At 49.4% G+C, this 12,034-nt stretch overlaps 1 protein-coding gene across 17 annotated transcripts in view; it reads left to right on the top strand.

Moving 5' to 3' along the window:
• The window catches only part of PCBP3 (poly(rC) binding protein 3), a 52,493-nt gene that overhangs the window by 4,879 nt on the left and 35,580 nt on the right, over window positions 1–12,034 (top strand). For 15 of the 17 annotated variants that reach the window (XM_027666220.1, XM_027666219.1, XM_027666213.1 and 12 more), the window contains 2 exons: window positions 2,060–2,134; window positions 3,226–3,339. The gene's annotated coding sequence lies outside the window, so the exon portion shown is untranslated. Of the gene's footprint in view, window positions 1–2,059; window positions 2,135–3,225; window positions 3,345–12,034 lie in introns of all 17 variants that reach the window. The other 2 variants (XM_027666205.1, XM_027666204.1) reach the window with 2 other exon arrangements.

Raw genomic sequence — 12,034 nt, 5'->3', positions numbered from 1 at the left:
CATCTCATCTCATCTCATCTCATCTCATCTCATCTCATCTCATCTCATCTCATCTCATCTCATCCCAACCATTCCCATCCCCATCCCCTTCCAGCCATCCCTCACCACTGCACAGCATTTCTTCTCAAAGACCTAGAATTTTCCCTGAAGGGTCGCAGCTCCTAGCTCTCTGTGCTTTCTGTGGAACTTGGACCTCACACAGGTGCCCAATGGTCCCAGACATCCCAAGGAAGGTTCCCAATGGGCGTAGACAGCCAAGAACTCACCGGTGAGGGTAAGATGAAGTCTTGAGTTTGAAGGAGAGACAGGGTGGGTGTTGGAACAGGCTTTGGTATTTTTGGGAAGTGGGAGTGGTATGGAGAAGGGCATGTGGGAAAACCTGCTGGTATTTGGGATGGTAGAATAGGGCATCCTACCGTACCTGAGCAAAAGCAGGGATTTTTCACAGTCCCGTAGGACCAGGCGTGGGACCTGCTCCCACACGGAAGTACCTGTCAGCTCACCTTGGAGGCTGGGCATGAGCAGGAAGCACACACACTTCCTTCAACTTGGCATCCTGTTGATGCCATGTGGTCAAACCCTCTTTGTAGAAGGTTTGTCCGTGTCTCTGTGTTTCCTCCTTTCCCATCCAAGACTAAATTCCTTATATCCTCAGGTGCTTTTACCTGGGAGCAATAGGTGGGATTTGCTGGGATCTGGATGTTCTGCTGTTCAGAAATTACTCTTTCAGCATCCCGAGTGACTCTTGTGAACATTGCTGACCAAATTTCCTGATGGGACATAGTCCATGAAAGCTAGCAGGCAAACTGACCATGCAGGGATGGAACCATGTTCTCCACCACCATGGATCAGGAGATGAAAAGCTTTTGGCAGGATAAGCTTGCCGGTGCCTCTCCCAGCACCAATGCGTGCTTCACTGAAGTGAACAACCAGGAAAAAAAATATAATTTACCCCTTCGCTTGTACTCTCAGGGCAGATACGAACTGCGGGGGCTTTGGCCATGCTGGAGAGAGAATTTGGGAGTTGGTGTTAAGGATGTTGCTCCACCAGCAGCCCAAATGTTTCTTGTCCATCTCATGATGCCTTTTAAGACAATTCCTGAGGGTTTTGCACTGGTCGCTGATGAACAAGGAGCCACTATTGTGTGATGTGGGGACACAGGCAGTTGACACAGATCCATATCCACATCTGCTAGGTGGCTGTGCCCAGCAGAAGCTTCTGGAAACAGCCCCACTGGAGATGTCAGAGGATGCTTGAAGCAGCCATGGCCAAGATGTGCTTTGCAGTACTGAGGTTTCTGCTTGGAGGCTGCTTGTGGGTTAACGGAGGATCACTCTTACCTGTGCTGGAAGTGAGGTTGTCCCAGCATGGCACCAGTCCTCTGGGAGACGCAGGTACAGGTGTACTTGCAGGTGACCTGCACCTTAATCACAGGGAACACCACGTGGGTTCAGGACTGTGGGCTCATGGCTGGGATCTCACCCTGCAGCCTGTGGTGGAAGAGAGGAAGGAGTGTAACATAAGAAGGAGCAGAGCTGCTGGGAGATGGACCAAGATTTGATTAAGAAAACTGCTGACAAATTCCTTAATGCTGCATTCCCTGGTTGCTTAAGCCTTGTCTTAGGATAAACTCAAACCTATGACCTGGAAGACAAAAACAATCTCTTCCCTTGTGAATTTGTGGGCTGTGGGCTGTTGCTCTATGCCCACACTGGCAGTGGGGAGAAGGCTTGGGGTTTCCTTGCAACGCTTTGTCCTTCCAGCATCCTGGATCCTTGTCTGAGCCCCCTTGTGCATGGGTAATATTGATGAAGCTAGTACAATGGTCAGAATTCTTCCTTCTTTTTCTCAATCCTGAAATCAGTGACCAGCAATTTGTACTGATTGGAATAAAGCAATTACCAAGGTTTCCTCTGTTCTGGGCTGATTTGCCTTTGTGCTTCCCTGTTCCTCATGTTGCCCTCGGCCACGGCAGCAGTGCTGGCAGGATGCTTTTGTTCATTCTGGAGGGTGGGACTGGCTGGGCATCTCAGGCTGTTGAGATGTGCTGTCTTCCAGATCCTTCCCTGCCACCTCCACTGCTGACCCCCAGCCCCACAGGATCCTTGGCCTGTCCCTGCGGCTCCTCCAACGGTGAGTCACACTTTGGGTTTTCCATCCCTTCCAATTTTTTTTTTTTTGGCCAGAGTCCATGGGGAAGGATGTTACAATTGTGACAGTTAGGGGGATTCAAAATTTATTTTGCTTGTGTAGGTTCAGTGGAGAGGAGTGAACCCTGAGGAATCTCAGGGTCCGTCTTGGGATGTGACACCAGCTGGGGATGCAGCCGCTACCTTGGAGGACATGGAGAGACCTATAGGATGTTTTAGGGAAAAACCATGGAATTCTGAGGACAGCTGGTCTCTGAAAGAGTAGTCTCCATCCTTGGAGGTTTTCAACCCCCAAAGGGATAAAGCCCTGGGCAACCTGCTCTGATCTTAGTGCTGACACTGCTATGAGCATCAGCAGGACTGAAGACTGACCTCAGGAGGTCCCATGGGCTCCCCTCCCACTGCCAGGCTCCTTCTCATAGCAGGGAAGTGCCCAGGTCACTGGGGACGAGCACAGAGGTTGCTGAGTCACCAGGAAGAGGAAGCTGCCTCGGCACATTAAGAGCAGCACCAAGTCCAAGCAAGGAGTGAGGTCTGCTGCTCAACCACCCTACTGCCCAGGGAATATTTTAGGCAATGGAGAGACTTTCCTGCCCTCTGGCACTTGATTTATTAGCAGCTCAGGCTGCTCCATTGATTGTATTGACGGGTAGTGCATGCCCCAGTTAACTTATTGGGAGCAGCAGCACAGATACAGCAATAAAAATAACCTGGCACCCCATGTCACTGAAACATGCTGGATGATTTTCATCACGGTTGGATTTCTGGGTGGACCACTGGGCTGTGTTCACCTGGGGAGTCCCAGGCATCCCCTCCTCCACAGAGCAGTGCTTTGGGTGATTTCACTTGATGGACTCTGAGGATCTGCCCAAACCTGTTTGGAATATAGAGAAAAATATTAGGTGGGGCTTACCTACCTCATACACAACCTGGAGGTGATGCTCCTGGTCATTTTACCCCCACTCCTAAACCCAGTCTATGTTTTACTTCTCTCTGAAATTCACATTAAGCAGCTGTTGGGTGTCCTTCCTCTGTGCTGTGCCGTGCTAACCTCCACCATGTCCTGGTCTGCAGGCCCAGGCCGTGGACTGCTGGGTTCCCCACCCCAGCACTCAGCATGCCCTTTTCTGGTGCAGCCAGACCCTCCCAGGAATCACTCTGGAGCTCAAGGCCATCCTGCAGGGTAAGGTAAGGTCAGTTCAGTCTCTTTCAAAATCAGTGCATCCTAAAATGGTTCGGATTGGAAGGGACCTTAAAGACCATCTTGTTCTGCTCCCCTGCCATGGGCAGGGACACCTTCCACTAGACCGGGTTGCTCCAAGCCCCATCCAACCCAGCCTTGAACACTTCCAGGGATGGGAGAGCCGCAGCTTCTTTGGGAAAATCGTGGAAAGGGTCTTTGCAGATCCCTTAGGCTATAAAACAGGGAGGATGCTGGGCCTCTCTCATGCGTCTCTGCAGGTCTCCCATCCTGCTGTCTCTGCCCTTGCTGCCTGCTTTCCACCATGTTGGTCATTCCATTAAAACCAGCTAAAGAGATAAGCTGGGAAGTGTATAGGCAGAGTGATTTTCATCAGCCACTCTGCTTTTTTGACTAAAATAGATCCGTGTTGGCCTGGGGCCATTGTGTTGTCCCAGGCATTGACTGGCAGGAATGGATGGCGGGGCAACATTTTCCATTAGCGAAGAAGAGGACACGTGTCTCCAGGGGAGAAGACAGCTCCATAAAGCAGAAATGTTGTAGCAACAGAGAAATCCACCTCTCTTTTCTCCCTTTTTCCTTTTAAAAGTGTCACTTATTCCTGTTTTCTGCACATAAAACCCTGGGAGAGACTGACCAGAGCAATACCCTACACCTGCGACAGGATGGTGTGTTTTAGAAAAGGGGATGGAGGTTTCTCAGAGGAGCTGCAGGTGACCCAGTAAGGTGCAGCAAGAGTAGAACTTGCCAAAAAAAACTGTGAGGAGGTTTATCCATGGTCTGGTGATGTGGGGGATACTGGTTATGTCCGGTCATGAGGTCTCTGTCTGCAGCTCCGGCTTGCTATGGGCATCCTCTTACAAATGCATCCATTCGTAGAGGGATTTTTGGGCTGGAGGGTGGCCTGAAAGCCATGAGCTGAAGGAGGGATGCACTTGGGAGTGCATCCTTGGAGGTCCCTGTCTCTTCCCTGCTTGCTGGTATAGCAAGTCTTGGGGAAGGGATCCCCCACTACCAACCCCAGGAAAACCAGGACATGTCTTTTCTGGGGCAACTCAGCATCCAGTCTGGGACCAAGTCTCCAAACTGTCCAGTAAATGCATTTTATTCTCTGGCTTTAGTGAAGACACTTTTTTGCAATAAGTAGTTATTAAAGTTATTGTTCATTTGGGTGAACATCACAACATCCTGCAGCTCTCACCTCCCTCCAGGAAGTTCTCTGACATAATTTTTCTATCTTCTCATGATCCCTGTCCAACATCCCATCTCTTCTTCCAGACCTGTGTCCGGGCCCCTCTCCCATATCCACAGGTGGGAGAGAAGCCTGGTTCCTGGCTCTGTCCAAGCCCCCTCAATGCTGTGTCTTGGACTTCTTGCCCCTTGGGATTTCATCCTCGGAACTCAAGACTGAGACTGTGTGTGTGGTACCATGACTATTTTATAGAAAAACTCCAAGTGGGAGGGACACCTGGAAGAACACATGATGGGATTCTTGAAGTTGTCCTGTGCCAGGCCAGGAGCTGGACTCGATCCCTGTGGATCCCTTCCAACTCAAGTATATTCTATGAGTCTGTTTTTGGAGACCACTTTACACTGGGAAAACTGCTGCTTCTCTGTCTCCCCTCCATGTGATGGAGTGAGCAGTCACTGCTGATGCTGGAAGCTGCAGATGCTGTGGGATCTGGGGTGGGAATTGCCTATTCTGGCAAGGGAAAAGGCTGTGACACGAGACTGCAGCGTGGTGATGGGACTGTGCTCTCCAGTGGCAAACCATTTCCCAGTTTGACCCTTCTGCTTAATCTGAACTTGAAGGTGAACGAGCAGAGCTCACTCATCGATCCGGGACATGGCTGATGAGCGCCATGCCCTGCGGAGAGTTCAGCCCCAGCGCCAGCTCCCGCTCTCACCCTGTTTTTCCTGCCTCCCCTTCACGCCTTTCCAAAGCCATCAGTCAGAGTGTGGCACCCCAGGCCACCGACCTTCCTGGAGGCCAGGGGGACAACATATAGGTCCCTGCAGAGAGCTGCCCTGCTGTCTGAAGGGCTTCTCCCAGCTGCCACCGCCACCTCTCTGCTGCCGGTAAGCCTGGCATCTACCTGCCATCAGCTCGGGGGTGTGGGGAGGCACAGAACAAGGCAAATGTGTTGCTGCCCATAATGCCGGGAGTCATGTTTTTAGCAGGTAGTGACGTTATCTGCCATGCTGTGCACTGACTCTCCTGTTTTAAGGGGTCTGATGTCTTAATGTGGGCAAAATAAAACTTGAAGCATCTCTGCGCTGCTCTTAATCTTTAACTAAAATGCCATATAAACTGCCAAATTGTATTTTTTTGACCCGTTAGGAAGCAAAACCTCATTTTAGGTTGGAAACTTAAAATTCATCTTGCTTAATACGTAAAAAGCTTGGGTTTTGGGGAAAGGAAGATGATGCACCTTCCCTTCACATCTTCCGTGCTTTAGCCACAGATTTTTTTTTCCCGCAGCTGAAAATAACAAACCATTTTAATCCAAGTATTGCTTGTTCTGATCTTTTAATCCAGCTTGCTTTCTATCTGCACAGCGACCTGAAATGATTTATCCGCCTGCCTCTCTATTATATAATTATTGGGAAGATTACTGGGGAGCCAGCTTTAGCTGGGCATCCATCGCTAGGGAAGGAGGATGGGGCTGGAAGGTGTGTGGGGGGTTCATGGAATCACAGAATCATGTAATGTTTTGGGTTGCAAGGAGCCTTAAAGATCATCTGGTTCCAATCCCCTGCCATGGGCAGGGACACCCTTCACTAGACCGGGTTGCTAAGGTTTCTTCTCTCCCTTTGCACCTTGGCGATTGGAAAACATGGGAGAGGGAAGCAGCAAGCTGAATGCTTTGCACTGGGTCTGTACTTTGCATCTGAGTATGGAAAGTTTCTCCCTCAATCTATATTTGTTGGAATTAAATGCCCCATGGTCTGGCTGGTAGCTGGAGAAGCACAACCTTCCAAGCCAGAGAGGATTTAGGTGAAACTCTGCATTCTTCACACTTTTTGGGGCATTTTTTGGCTTTACTTGCGGTTTTGGGAACAGCATGGTGAGGCAGTCCATCCTTGGGAAGAACCTGGAATTAGGGGCTGTGCTCCTGATGCCTTCCCATCCCTGTGCAGAGCTGTGGAGGGGGAACATCTGCAAGGAAGAACCAACATCGGGGATGGTGGTAGCACTAAGAAGGGATGGAGGTGGCCATGGCTGTTTCACCAAAGCCCAAGCCTTAGGTGTTATGCCTGGATAAGAAGGGCTTTAGCCCTGGGGTGGCTGCTCTGCAGAAGTGACATCACTGACATCCAAGGGCTGATGCCAGAGGTAGATTCCCTTGGAGCTTTCCATTGGCAGAGGAGATGAACAGGTGTATCACTGTCATGGCACGGTGGCACAGCCAGGGGTAGGCACAGCCAGGTGGAGACTCGGGTTGCCAGAAAAATGCAGCTTCTAAGTGCTTTGAACCTATGGGCTTGAAATTTGATGGAAAAAAAACACAAGAATGTCTGGGGCTCAAAAGTTCCTTTTCCCTTTCCCAAACTGAATGTCTGGGCACCAATGGGCTGGTACCTGCCCTGGTCACTGAGTAAAGGACAAGACATGCTTGGCCTGTGGACCAAAACTGTGATGTGGTGGCTCAGAACTGGGACAAGGAGAAACCTGAAGCACCAGTCAAAATCAGGGACTGGGAGCTGTGGCTTGGTCTTCCTTGCTCTGCAAGGTCTCAGGGACCTTTATGGGGCAGAACATCCCCAGAACTGTGCTGTGTTTTGGGCTTGGGGAGTGTTTATGGGGGCACATATTGAAACGCTCTTTGAGGCTGGCATGGCCATGGGGCAGTGGGAGCAGGAGATGCCCACCTGGCGTGTGTCACACTCCCTCCACTGCTTTTGGTCCTTCCTCTAGGGAGCCAGCTGAACTCTGGGATGTGCATGCAGGGCTTCAGCCTGGTCCTTCCCACTGTGCTGCTGCCTCTGAGATGGAGGGTTTAGCAGAGCCCTCCTCTCCCTCCCAGAGGCTCTGTCTCTGGAGTGGGTGGGCAGGCACCCTATAAAGCATGTCCAAATTTCCCCCTGCACACAGGCAGTGCACTGGTGCTCATCTTGTGCCAAGCTCCTTCCTCCTTCATGTTGGAAGCGTTGGCTAGTTCACCCTCATCGCCTTGAGGCATCCAGATTTGCTCAGTGGCCTTTAAAAAATAATAAAAATAAATAAATAAATCAAAGCCCATGAAATGACAAAAACATCAGGAGTGAGTGCATCCCCCTTTCCTGCAAACCCAGGGATTTGGGAGAAAATAGGTCACGTGCTCTTCATTCCGAGCCACGTGGTGGATCTCCCAGGACCAATGAGGTTGGGAGCCCTTCTGCGCTGAACAGCAGAGTAAAAAAAAAAAAATCACTGGGATTTTTTTCCCCCTGTAGCATTTTTCATCCTTTCCAAACGTGAAAAGACTGACCATCTGTCTGGACCCTCCTCCCGCCAAATCGGCACGAAAGCGGCTCTTTGGGGAAGGTAAGGAGATTTAAAAGATTGTCTTGGTGGAAGACCACCCGCTGCGGGCAACTTTTCCTACCGGTGGAAATCAGGGAAGAACCATGGAACGAGTTGGGTCTAGGGCTCTGGTGCGGGTCGGAAGAGCTTTGAATGCTTAAGAGCAGTTTTAAGTGAATCTCATGTAGAGGAAATTTAAGTCTGTGGCAGAGGCAGGTGGGATTATGGGAGACATCGGAGCACCAGCAACGAGGTTCCCTTAAGTTAGCGACTGCTCCCCAAATCTGTCTTAAGAGATATTTGCAAAATATCATTGGAAAATTACTTTGCTGAATATTGTTTGCAAATTTTGACAAATATTGTTGTGAATTTGTTTTGCAAAATTTTCGTTCTCATAGTATGTGCTTTATTTTTAATTAAATTCCCTTTTACCTGTGTCTGGCAGCTAACGTCAAAGATTGTCTCCCTGTATAGGGAAGAGTCCATCTCTGCCCTAACCAGAATATCCAGCTATTCCTAAATTCTGTGATTTACAGCTCAGGCTTTGGGCAGTGTCATTTGTGTACGCGCTTGGGTGGGAATGGCACAAATGGAATTGCCTTCAAGAAACAGATACTGACATAACAGAGATGTTAATCATGTCTTAGTCTGGCAATGTAATAAAACCCCCAATTCTGATTCATTTGATTTTTACCTTCTGCTTTCATTTCCATTATTTTTAAAGTATCTTTATTTTTTAATTCCATTCTATTTCCAGTATTTTAAAAAATATTTTGATTTTTAATTCCATTCCACTTCCATTAATTTTTAATTTTAAAAATAGTTTTATTTCGTAATCCCATCCTATTTCCATTCTTTTTTTTTCCGTTTGCTGGGGAAATTTAATTTGTAGAGAGGAATATCCTTCAGTGTGATGCTCGCTTTGTTTTCTGATACCCCTCAGATACCCATTTTCCTCAGGAAACCTAAATTCCTGATATCATCACATTTCTGTTGCATTTTCTTTGGTTACATCTTTACTTCACAAGTAGAAAAATTAAATATTAGTTGCAAAAGTCATAGAGGACTTAAAAGCTGTTGAAATCAATCCCGAAGTATCATCTCATTCTTATAAAGGGAAAATAGTCTTGGATATATTTTTCTCATAACCTGAGTTTTCTGGAATAATGTATTTTGAATGTGAAACGTCTTAGAAAAGCTGATTTTTTTTTAGTTGGAAGTCACGTCCTGCTTAAAAATAAACGAGAAACAGTGGATCAAGGACATTGTGTTTAAGTTTCCATAAAATGATTGACCTTTGTTTTGACAGATGCAAGGACAGATGCTGGGCTACATTTTGATACAGAAACCCAACTCTGAATTAAAAAGAAAAGGCATTTTTTCCTAATAGCTGGGGTTTTACTCTTAATACAAAATTCCAAAATAATTCGGTAATATTTTTGAAGCTCTTAATCTCAGACTTCCCTCCTTCTTTTGTAGATTCATTTATATAAATATTTTTGGTGTTCTCAGATACAACAGCAAATTTTTCTTCTTGGGAAATAACCATAAAAAATGTTCTTTTAATCTTACTGAATTAAGAGGACATTTATTTCTGAAGAAAAACTGGTTATTTGGAGTGGGGGGAAAAAAGACCAGGAGGAAAAATCCCTCTTTAAATGCTTTCAACATTATTTTGATTACTTCAAAATGTCATAAGGAAGCTGCAGGAATTTAGCGCGTAGGATGAGGAAAGAGGAATGTTGTCGGGATCGGTGGAGGACCAAGCCAGCATCCGTTTGGAGTGGCAGTGGAGGGGACGGGGGGGCAGGCACGGGGAGATGCCCACCCTCCACCTTGTGGGATTCTCCGCTGGGTACCAGCCAGCGGGGCTGGTTCCCTCCCTGCCTTGGTGGTCCCAGAATTGCTTTTCTCAGAGGATGATTTCTTTTTCCCCAGGCACCCTCTTGGAAAATGGGTGTTTGCCATGGAGCAAGCAGAGAGGGCACCTTGCCGGTGGTGTGGCTCCCTGTGGCTTGGGGGACACATGCCCAGCACACTGGGATAAGCTTGATCCCACTGGCAGCAGAGCACTTGTAGCCGTGGCTCCAGTCTGTGTCTGCCTTTGGAGAAGCAGAGGGTGGTTTCTAAACCCGTAGGGTGACACATCTGCCACTGAGCACCCCCCACCCCGATCCTGCAGCATGAGGGTGGGTGACAGCCCACATGACATGAGTCTGCCAGTTCTCTACAGCTGCTTTTTGGCCAGCTGAGTTGGAAAGCAAATTTAAAGGCTTCCACAATTGGTGAGGGCTGCACTGAGCTTTTTTTCGGCTTCCTGCTGAATGCGTCCATCCTGGTGCTGCAATCACGCACACACACGTGTATCTGGTTTAATTTCTTTATTTAATTTGGTGTTTACTGAATGAGCTGGTAGTCGGCAGTGGGTGCACCCTGCTGGCACCAGACCCCCTCTACCCAACAGATGCAGTGTCAGAGCTGCCTGGATACCACCCATGGCAGAGGCAGGTCGTGGCATCGGTGGCATATCCCCTGTGGATTTTGGCAGAGACCCACGGCCTCACATTGCAGTGGCTGTGCCCTCACTGCCAGAGCCAGGTCTAGGGACAGGGACAGCTGTGACCCTTTCTGGAGTAGCCCCAATTCCCAGCAGAGCCAGTTCACCCATTCCCTCGCCAGGGTTTGGCTCTGCATTGAGACCCGAGGTTACAGAGGACCTACCATAGGAAGGAGAGAGGAGAAGGCGGCTCTCCTTGATTTTAATCGGGGTTGAGGTTTAGCTGAAGTGAAAACAGATCTGGAGTGACAGTTTTGGAGCCTCCTGTCAGAGTCTGAGCGCAGCACAGCAGCGATCCACCCCCGGATGCCAAGGGCCCCTGTTCTCCTCCTCACAAGCTGAACCTGGGGAGAGGCACCACCGCAGAGTGCGGGATGGGGACAGTGCAGCGCGGCTCCTCCGCTGGCACAGCCACCAGACAGCCTTGTCACACACCACCCCTGCATCCTCCTTCCTCGCGGTGCTTTTGGCTGGGGACAATGTCAGGCAGGATGTGGCCATTGGCGTGGCATCACTCCCCACCTCCTCCAACCCCATGCCAATGGATGCTTGAAAAAGGAAGGATGGTGTTAGTCTGCACCCTCACTGATCCACTTGGGATGCCAGGTTGCTTCTCCAGAGCAGGGAGAGACAAGAGTCTTCCTTCCCACATCTCCCATCAGTTGCCCATTCCAAAAGGGCACCTATGGCTGGGATGAAAGTTGTGGGTTTGGGCTTGTGGAGGAATGGCACAAGCAGAGCACTGGATCCAACTGGGATTTGTGGGACCGGGTTGGTTGTGGCTTCCCTGTCACCCTTGCTTGGTCGCCATGTGTTTTACATGGAGGGGACCAGCAGAGTGATGCTGTACCCAATCTGTCCCTTATATCCCTGGCATGGCAGCTGTGGGGAATGGGAAGACCTGTTCCCCCATTCTTGGATCAGCCTGGGTGCCCCAGGTGCTTTGAGAAGTTGGGTGGCACTCATGAGAGCAATCCCAGACCCCCATCTTTCTGTCCACCAGCTCCTGGACTGACCCCTCTGGGGCAACCATGTGCTCCAAGTCTCATCCCTGTTTCCAGGGATTAGAGAGATGGAGATGGGATGAGATGAAGCAGTATATTGCTTTGCTCTCAGGATGAAGGGATTTGTGGACTGCTCCCAGCTCAGTAGATTGAAAATGGAGGGAAGTAGATTGAAAATGGAGGGAAATTATTGGGATGATGTTGCGTGTGGGATTAAAACCAGGGCAGCCAGCAGGGTCTGGAGGAGGAGGGGAATGAGGTGGGTCGTGGATCAAGGGGGGGCACAGGATGCCCTACTGCTGTGCACTGTGGGGAGATGCTCCTGGTTGCATCCTCATCTGTTTCAGAGGATGTGCTGGAAAGTGGGTGCTTTCTGCTTTCCTGGGACCCTGGAGGGGCTCTCCTCTCAGTTACCCCCCAAGTGACAAGGATGCTGGGAATGTGCCTGGAGCTTTTTGCAGTGTTGCATCTCTCATTTTCAGACTGCTGGAGGACAAACCGCTTGTCCCTGGAGGTCCACACATCTCCCTGTTGTCTCTCCTTCTTTATGAGCATCCAGCATGGATCTGTGGCTGTGAGCATCTTTTTTGGGGAGTCCTTTGGGTTCTCCTAAA

The sequence above is a fragment of the Corapipo altera genome, unplaced genomic scaffold (genome assembly GCF_003945725.1).
Source record: "Corapipo altera isolate COAL_440 unplaced genomic scaffold, ASM394572v1 81, whole genome shotgun sequence".
Classification (NCBI taxonomy): Eukaryota; Metazoa; Chordata; class Aves; order Passeriformes; family Pipridae; genus Corapipo; species Corapipo altera.
Note: the sequence above shows the minus strand (reverse complement) of the source record. Positions and strands in the feature narration are given on the sequence as shown.